The following is a 10,573-nucleotide window of genomic DNA, read 5'->3' on the forward strand; positions in this document are numbered from 1 at the left end:
ATGGATCAACACAGAAGTGGATTGCAGAAGCTGACAGGTCCTACATGGAAAGGCCATTTCTTATGCATGCAGTGGGGGTGTTGGCAAGGTGCTGGTCAAGGATCACTGTGGATTCTGTGGGAATACTTGAAAGCTTCTCAAGTGTAGATTTTTTTTTTTTTTCCTTCGAATGAACCAAAGAACAGGTTGCAGGGGTTTGTGAGAGCTACCCTCTCAGTGTTTAGTGTGGCCTAAGGAGAAAATGGGTATGGGTTCATGAGCTGCTCAGAATGACAAATGAGACTGATGTGTGTTCTGTTTGGAATAATCGTTTTTAAAACAAGTGGTTGGGTCACAAAATGACAGACTTCCACTTATTGGGGGAAGTTGGTGGCTTTGAGTTCCTGGAGCTTGACTGTTTTGTATGCACCGGTAATCTAAGGTCACAGGAAGTGTGTCAGGAGTCAGAAGACCTGGGCTTATGTTCAGCTGTTTAACTAGGAGCAACTTAGTCCTTTGGATCATTTTTACTACCCATAGGCTTGTTACAAAGATTAAATTAGATGATTAACAAGATTGGAGTGTCTTAAATGTTCAAGGCATCAAGAGCTGAGAAGGCCAAAGGCAAGAACATTTACAGCAAAGTTCTAGTTCCTTAACATATTAATGTATGAAAAATTTACTTTCCTTCCTGGTAGATTGTCATCTTTTCATTTGGATAAAAAGTACATATTGTAAAACTAAATATTGTCTTGCTTTTTCTTCTTTTTTTTAGTGTTCCTTTCTTCTTTCTCTTTTTAATTTTTTTGGTGAGCAGTGTATGTGAAAGCATTTCTGTCCTCATAAAAGACATTAATTCTAAAGGATATGGGATAAATTATTCTTACATTTTGGTTATCATATTTATGACTTCATTTCATTTCCACTTAATTTTTAATATTAACATATTCTAAATTATGGGGACAATAATACAACAAACATCTGATCTAGATTTTTAATGCATTTTTTGAAGTATGTTTGCTTTAGTTGCCTTTATTGAAAGATTTAAAATATTCGAAAGACAGTCGACATCACAAACCCACATTTCATCCTGTTTTTCCTGTGTGCCTTCTCTATTAAAGGGATTCTGCATTCTTTCTATGCAAGGTTCTGGACTTTAGTAACAAAGGTATATCTCTATATGCAAAAGAAAGTATTTTTCTCTATTTTGAAATTTATACACATTCATTCATTCTGTATAAGTCGCTTCAATCATGTCCAACTCTTGACCCCATGGACTGTAGCCTGCCAGGCTCCTCTGTCCGTAGCATTCTCCAGGCAAGAATACTGGAGTATACTCATTTTCACTATATTGATTCTTCCAATCCATGACCATGGTATATTTCTCTGTCTATTTGTGTCCTCTTCAATTTCTTTCAACAGTGTTTTGTAGTTTTTTATATATAGGTCTTTTGTTTCTTTAGGTAAATTTATTCCTAAGTATTTTATTCTTTTTGATGCAGTGGTGAATGGGATTGTTTCCTTAATTTCTCTTTCTCTTTTTCATTGTTAGTGTATAGGAATGCAAGGGATTTCTGTGTATTAATTTTATATCCTGCAACTTTACTATAGTCATTGACACTACCCAAAGCAATCTATGGATTCAACACAATCACAATCAAGCTGCCAATGGTATTTTTCACAGAACTAGAATAAATAATTTCACAATTTGTATGGAAAAACAAAAAATCCTTGAATAGCCAAAGCACTCTTGAGAAAAAAGAATGGAACTGAAGGAATCAACCTTCCTGATTTCAGACTATACTACAAAGCTACAGTCATCAAGACAGTGTGGTACTGGCACAAAGACAGAAATATAGATTAATGGAAGAAAATAGAAAGCACAGAGATAAATCCACATAACTATGGACACCTTGTCTTTGACAAAGGAGGCAAAAATATACAATGGAAGAAAGACAAGCTCTTTAACAAGTGGTGCTGGGAAAACTGGTCAATCACCTGTAAAAGAATGAAACTAGAACACTTTCTAACACCACACACAAAAATAAACTCAAAATGGATTAATGATCTAAATATAAGACCAGAAACTATAGATCTCTTAGAGGAAAGCATAGGCAGGACACTCTCTGATATAAATCACAGCAAGATCCTCTATGATCCACCTCCCAGAGTAATGGGAATGAAAACAAAAATGAACAAATGAGACCTAATTAAACTTAAAAGCTTTGCACAATGAAGAAAACTATAAGCAAGGTAAAAAGGCAGCCTTCAGAATAGGAGAAAATAAAAGCAAATGAAACAACTGACAAAGAATTAATCTTCAGAATATACAAGCAGTTCAATACCAGAAAAATAAATGACCCAATGAAAAAGTGGGCCAAAGAATTAGACATTTCTCCAAAGAAGACATACAGATGGCTAATAAACACATGAAAAGATGCTCAACATTATTCATTATCAGAGAAATGCAAACAAAACCACAATGAGGTACCATCTCATGCCAGTCAGAATGGCTGCTATCAAAAAGTGTGCAAACAGTGAATGCTGGAGAGGGTGTGGAGAAAAGGAAACCCTCTTATAAGCTGTTGGTGGGAATGCAAACTAGTACAGCCACTATGGAGAACAGTATGGAGATTCCTTTAAAAAACTGGAAACAGAACTGCCATATGACCCAGCAAACCCACTGCTGGGCATACGCACTGAGGAAACCAGAATCGAAAGAGACACGTGTACCCCAATGTTCATCACAGCACTGTTTACAATAGCCAGGACATGGAAGCAACCTAGATGTCCATTGGCAGATAAATGGATGAGAAAGCTGTGGTACATATACACAATGGAGTATTCAGTTCTGTTCAGTTGCTCAGTCGTGTCCAACTCTTTGCGATCCCATGAATCGCAGCACACCAGGCCTCCCTGTCCATCACCAACTCCCGGAGTTCAGTCAGACTCATGGCCATCGAGTCAGTGATGCCATCCAGCCATCTCATCCTCTGTCGTCCCCTTCTCCTCTTGCCCCCAATCCCTTCCAGCATCAGAGTCTTTTCCAATGAGTCAAGTCCTCGCATGAGGTGGCCAAAGTACTGGAGTTTCAGCTTTAGCATCATTCCTTCCAAAGAACACCCAGGACTGATCTTTAGAATGGACTGGTTGTATCTCCTTGCAGTCCAAGGGACTCTCAAGAGTCTTCTCCAACACCACAGTTCAAAAGCATCAATTCTTCAGCGTTCAGCTTTCTTGACCGTCCAACTATCACATCCATACATGACTACTGGAAAAACCATAGCCTTGGCTAGACAGACCTTTATTGGCAAAGTAATGTCTCTGCTTTTTATTTTTATTTTTTTTTATTTTTAAACTTTACATAATTGTATTAGTTTTGCCAAATATCAAAATGAATCCACCACAGGTATACATGTGTTCCCCATCCTGAACCCTCCTCCCTCCTCCCACCCCATACCATCCCTCTGGGTTGTCCCAGTGCACCAGCCCCAAGCATCCAGTATTGTGCATCGAACCTGGACTGGCAACTCGTTTCTTACATGATATTTTACATGTTTCAATGTCATTCTCCCAAATCTTCCCACCCTCTCCCTCTCCCACAGAGTCCATAAGACTGTTCTATACATCAGTGTCTCTTTTGCTGTCTCGTACACAGGGTTATTGTTACCATCTTTCTAAATTCCATATATATGCGTTAGTATACTGTATTTATGTTTTTCCTTCTGGCTTACTTCACTCTGTATAATAGGCTCCAGTTTCATCCACCTCATTAGAACTGATTCAAATGAATTCTTTTTAATGGCTGAGTAATACTCCATTGTGTATATGTACCATGGCTTTCTTATCCATTCATCTGCTGATGGACATCAAGGTTGCTTCCATGTCCTAGCTATTATAAACAGTGCTGCGATGAACATTGGGGTACACGTGTCTCTTTCCCTTCTGGTTTCCTCAGTGTGTATGCCCAGCAGTGGGATTGCTGGATCATAAGGCAGTTCTATTTCCAGTTTTTTAAGGAATCTCCACACTGTTCTCCATAGTGGCTGTACTAGTTTGCATTCCCACCAACAGTGTAAGAAGGTTCCCTTTTCTCCACACCCTCTCCAGCATTTATTGCTTGTAGACTTATGGATTGCAGCCATTCTGACTGGTGTGAAATGGTACCTCATAGTGGTTTTGATTTGCATTTCTCTGATAATGAGTGATGTTGAGCATCTTTTCATGTGTTTGTTAGCCATCTGTATGTCATCTTTGGAGAAATGTCTATTTAGTTCTTTGGCCCATTTTTTGATTGGGTCGTTTATTTTTCTGGAGTTGAGCTGTAGGAGTTGCTTGTATATTTTTGAGATTAGTTGTTTGTCAGTTGCTTCATTTGCTATTATTTTCTCCCATTCTGAAGGCTGTCTTTTCACCTTGCTAATAGTTTCCTTTGATGTGCAGAAGCTTTTAAGGTTAATTAGGTCCCATTTGTTTATTTCTGATTTTATTTCCAATATTCTGGGAGGTGGGTCATAGAGGATCCTGCTGTGATGTATGTTGGAGAGTGTTTTGCCTATGTTCTCCTCTAGGAGTTTTATAGTTTCTGGTCTTATGTTTAGATCTTTAATAAATTTTGAGTTTATTTTTGTGTATGGTGTTAGAAAGTGGTCTAGTTTCTTTCTTTTACAAGTGGTTGACCAGATTTCTCAGCACCACTTGTTAAAGAGATTGTCTTTAATCCATTGTATATTCTTGCCTCCTTTGTCAAAGATAAGGTGTCCACAGGTGCGTGGATTTATCTCTGGGCTTTCTATTTTGTTCCATTGATCAATATTTCTGTCTTTGTGCTAGTACCATACTGTCTTGATAACTGTGGCTTTGTAGTAGAGCCTGAAGTCAGGCAGGTTGATTCCTCCAGTTCCATTCTTCTTTCTCAAGATCACTTTGGCTATTCGAGGTTTTTTGTATTTCCATACAAATTGTGAAATTATTTGTTCTAGCTCTGTGAAGAATACTGTTGGTAGCTTGATAGGGATTGCATTGAATCTATAAATCGCTTTGGGTAGTATACTCATTTTCACTATATTGATTCTTCCAATCCATGAACATGGTATATTTCTCCATCTATTACTGTCCTCTTTGATTTCTTTCACCAGTGTTTTATAGTTTTTTCTATATATAGGTCTTTAGTTTCTTTAGGTAGATATATTACTAAGTATTTTATTCTTTCCGTTGCAATGGTGAATGGAATTGTTTCCTTAATTTCCCTTTCTGTTTTCTCATTATTAGTGTATAGGAATGCAAGGGATTTCTGTGTGTTGATTTTATATCCTGCAACTTTACTATAGTCATTGATTATTTCTAGTAATTTTCTGGTGGAATCTTTAGGGTTTTCTATGTAGAGGATCATGTCATCTGCAAACAGTGAGAGTTTTACTTCTTCTTTTCCAATTTGGATTCCTTTTATTTCTTTTTCTGCTCTGATTGCTGTGGCCAAAACTTCCAAAACTATGTTGAATAGTAATGGTGAAAGTGGGCACCCTTGTCTTGTTCCTGACTTTAGAGGAAATGCTTTCAATTTTTCACCATTGAGGATAATGTTTGCTGTGGGTTTGTCATATATAGCTTTTATATGTTGAGGTATGTTCCTTCTATTCCTGCTTTCTGGAGAGTTTTTATCATAAATGGATGTTGAATTTTGTCAAAGGCTTTCTCTGCATCTAGTGAGATAATCATATCGTTTTTCTTTTTCAATTTGTTAATGTGGTGTATTACATTGATTGATTTGTGGATATTGAAGAATCCTTGCATCCCTGGGATAAAGCCCACTTGGTCGTGGTGTATGATCTTTTTAATGTGTTGTTTGATTCTGATTGCTAGAATTTTGTTAAGGATTTTTGCATCTATGTTCATCAGTGATATTGGCCTGTAGTTTTCTTTTTTTGTGGCATCTTTGTCAGGTTTTGGTATTAGGGTGATGGTGGCCTCATAGAATGAGTTTGGAAGTTTACCTTCCTCTGCAATTTTTTGGAAGAGTTTGAGCAGGATAGGTGTTAGGTCTTCTCTAAATTTTTGGTAGAATTCAGCTGTGAAGCCGTCTGGACCTGGGCTTTTGTTTGCTGGAAGATTATTGATTACGGTTTCAATTTCCGTGCTTGTGATGGGTCTGTTAAGATATTCTATTTCTTCCTGGTCCAGTTTTGGAAAGTTGTACTTTTCTAAGAATTTGTCCATTTCTTCCACGTTGTCCATTTTATTGGCATATAATTGTTGATAGTAGTCGCTTATGATCCTTTGCATTTCTGTGTTGTCTGTTGTGATCTCTCCATTTTCATTTCTAATTTTGTTGATTTGATTTTTTCTCCTTTGTTTCTTGATGAGTCTGGCTAATGGTTTGTCAATTTTATTTATCCTTTCAAAGAACCAGCTTTTTGGTTTTGTTGATTTTTGCTATGGTCTTTTTGTTTCTTTTGCATTTATTTCTGCTCTAATTTTTAAGATTTCTTTCCTTCTACTAACCCTGGGGTTCTTAATTTTTCCTTTTCTAGTTGCTTTAGGTGTAGAGTTAGGTTATTTATTTGACTTTTTTTGTTTCTTGAGGTGTGCCTGTATTGCTATGAACTTTCCCCTTAGGACTGCTTTTACAGTGTCCCACAGGTTTTGGGTTGTTGTGTTTTCATTTTCATTCATTTGTAATCAAATTTTGATTTCTTTTTTGATTTCTTCTGTGATTTGTTGGTTATTCAGCAGCGTGTTGTTCAGCCTCCATATGTTGGAATTTTTAATAGTTTTTCTCCTGTAATTGAGATCTAATCTTACTGCATTGTGGTCAGAAAAAATGCTTGGAATGATTTCTATTTTTTTGAATTTACCAAGGCTAGCTTTATGGCCCAGGATGTGGTCTATCCTGGAGAAGGTTCCATGTGTGCTTGAGAAAAAGGTGAAATTCATTGTTTTGGGATGAAATGTCCTATAGATATCAATTAGGTCTAACTGGTCTATTGTATCATTTAAAGTTTGTGTTTCCTTGTTAATTTTCTGTTTAGTTGATCTATCCATAGGTGTGAGTGGGGTATTAAAGTCTCCCACTATTATTGTGTTATTGTTAATTTCTCCTTTCATACTTGTTAGCATTTGTCTTACATAGTGTGGTGCTCCCGTGTTGGATGCATATATATTTATAATTGTTATATCTTCTTCTTGGATTGATCCTTTGATCATTATGTAGTGACCTTCTTTGTCTCTTTTCACAGCCTTTGTTTTAAAGTCTATTTTATCTGATATGAGTATTGCTACTCCTGCTTTCTTTTGGTCCCTATTTGCATGGAAAATCTTTTTCCAGCCCTTCACTTTCAGTCTGTATGTGTCCCCTGTTTTGAGGTGGGTCTCTTGTAGACAACATATGTAGGGGTCTTGCTTTTGTATACATTCAGCCAGTCTTTGTCTTTTGGTTGGGGCATTCAACCCATTTACATTTAAGGTAATTACTGATAAGTATGATCCTTTTGCCATTTACTTTATTGTTTTGGGTTCGAGTTTATACACTGTTTTTGTGTTTCCTGTCTAGAGAATATCCTTTAGTATTTGTTGGAGAGCTGGTTTGGTGGTGTAGAATTCTTTCAGCTTTTGCTTGTCTGAAAAGCTTTTGATTTCTCCTTCATACTTGAATGAGATCCTTGCTGGGTACAATAATCTGGGCCGTAGGTTATATTCTTTCATCATTTTAAGTATGTCTTGCCATTCCCTCCTGGCTTGAAGAGTTTCTATTGAAAGATCAGCTGTTATCCTTATGGGAATTCCCTTATGTGTTATTTGTTATTTTTCCCTTGCTGCTTTTAATATTTGTTCTTTGTGTTTGATCTTTGTTAATTTGATTAATATGTGTCTTGGGGTGTTTCTCCTTGGGTTTATCCTGTTTGGGACTCTCTGGGTTTCTTGGACTTGGGTGATTATTTCCTTCCCCATTTTAGGAAGTTTTCCACTATTATCTCCTCAAGTATTTTCTCATGGTCTTTCTTTTTGTCTTCTTCTTCTGGAACCCCTATGATTCAATGTTGTAGCGTTTAATATTGTCCTGGAGGTCTCTGAGATTGTCCTCATTTCTTTTAATTCGTTTTTTCTTTTATCCTCTCTGATTCATTTATTTCTACCATTCTATCTTCTAATTCACTAATCCTGTCTTCTGCCTCTGTTATTCTACTATTTGTTGCCTCCAGAGTGTTTTTAATTTCATTTATTGCATTATTCATTGTATATTGACTCTTTTTTATTTCTTCTAGGTCCTTGTTAAACCTTTCTTGCATCTTCTCAATCCTTGTCTCCAGGCTATTTATCTGTGATTCCATTTTAGTTTCAAGATTTTGGATCAATTTCACTATCATTATTTGGAATTCTTTATCAGGTAGATTCCCTATCTCTTCCTCTTTTGTTTGGTTTGGTGGGCATTTATCCTGTTCCTTTATCTGGTGAGTATTCCTCTGTCTCTTCATCTTGTTTAAATTGCTGAGTTTGGGGTGTCCTTTCTGTATTCTGGCAGTTTGTGGAGTTCTCTTTATTATGGTGTTTCCTCACTGTGTGTGGGTTTGTACAGGTGACTTGTCAAGGTTTCCTGGTTAGGGAAGCTTGTGTCGGTGTTCTGGTGGGTGGAGGTGTATTTCTTCTCTCTCCTTTCGAAGAGTTGGGTTGCTTTTCTGGGTGCCTGATGTCCTCTGCTGGCATTCAGAAGTTGTTTTTTGGAATTTACTCGATGTTTAAATGCTCTTTTGATGAATTTGTGGGGGAGAAAGTGTTCTCCCCGTCCTACTCCTCCGCCATCTTGGCTCCTCTCCTGTCTCTGCTTTTTAATATGCTATCTAGATTGGTCATAACTTTCCTTCCAAACAATGGAGTATTACTCAGCAATAAAAAAGAACACATTTGAGTCAGTTCTAATGAGGTGGATGAAACGGGAGCCTATTATACAGAGTGAAGTAAGTCAGAAAGAGAAACACCAATACAGTATATTAATGAATATATATATATATATATAATTTAGAAAGAAAGTAATAATGATTCTATATGCAAGACAGCAAAAGAGACACAGATATAAAGAGCAGACTTTTGGACTATATGGGAGAGGGTGAGGGTAGGATGATTTGAGAGGCTAGCATTGGAACATGTATATTACCATATGTAAAATAGATGACCAGTGCAATTTCAATTCATGAAGCAGGACACTCAAAGCTGGTGCCCTGGGACAACCCAGAGGGATGGGGTGGGAAGGGATATTCAGGATGGGAGGGACACCTGTGCACCACTGGCTGATTCATGTCTATGTAGTGCAAAAACCATCGCAATACTGTAAAGTAATTAGCCTCCAATTAAAATAAATTAATTAATTAAAAAAAAGATATTGGAGTGGGTTGCCATGCCCTTCTCCAGGGGACCTTCCCAACACTGGGATCGACCCTGCATCTCTCATGTCTCCTGCATTGGCAGGTGGGTTTTTTACCACTAGCTCCACCTGGGAAACCCTCATGCTGTGTTAACCATTCTCCAATTTGCTTTTTCTTTACCAATATTAGACTTGTTAAAACATATGCATCTAGTTTGTTAGTATTTACTGTCACATATCATTTAATATTGAAAAGCAGAGACATTACTTTGCCAACAAAGGTCAGTCTAGTCAAGGCTATGGTTTTTCCTGTGGTCATGTATGGATGTGAGAGTTGGACTGTGAAGAAAGCTGAGCGCCAAAGAATTGATGCTTTTGAACTGTGGTGTTGGAGAAGACTCTTGAGAGTCCCTTGGACTGCAAGGAGATCCAACCAGTCCATTCTGAAGGAGATCAGCCCTGGGATTTCTTTGGAAGGAATGATGCTAAAGCTGAAACTCCAGTACTTTGGCCACCTCATGCGAAGAGTTGATTCATTGGAAAAGACTGATGCTGGGAGGGATTAGGGGCAGGAGGAGAAGTGGACGACAGAGGATGAGATGGCTGGATGGCATCACCGACTCGATGGACGTGAGTCTGAGTGAACTCCGGGAGTTGGTGATGGACAGGGAGGCCTGGTGTGCTGCGATTCATGGGGTCGCAAAGAGTTGGACACGACTGAGCTATTGAACTGAACTGAACTGATCATTTAATATTATGAACATTCCAGAATTTATCTATTATTAATTGATGGACTTTTAAGGTTTCTTTGTAAGTTTCTACAACTCTTAATGTATCTACAGGAATTTTTCTTGTGTGTATGTATGTGAGCTAGCTTCATTGGATTATATGCCTTGCAGTGGAATTGGCTGGGCTGTAGTGGGATTACATGTGCATATGAACTAGATATTTCCACCTCTGTGTTAAAATGCCTGAACTAACTCCCAGCCCTGTGGGCAGACTGTGTGTTTACACTCCCTTAAATTTACTCAGTTTTGAAATGTGTGTCAAACTTTTCACTGTGGTTTACTGTGCATTTCCTCAATTACTCATAATTTGATAGTAATTTGACCATGTTTCTATTGGCTATTTAGATTTCATCCTTTGTTCATTTTTATTGTGTTCTTTGTTTAAAAATATTTATAGGAATTTTAATGTTCTCCTTACTAATCTTTTTTGTCAGTCATGTGCATTATAAAT

Source organism: Bos mutus, chromosome 27, assembly GCF_027580195.1.
Source record: "Bos mutus isolate GX-2022 chromosome 27, NWIPB_WYAK_1.1, whole genome shotgun sequence".
In the NCBI taxonomy this organism is placed as follows: Eukaryota; Metazoa; Chordata; class Mammalia; order Artiodactyla; family Bovidae; genus Bos; species Bos mutus.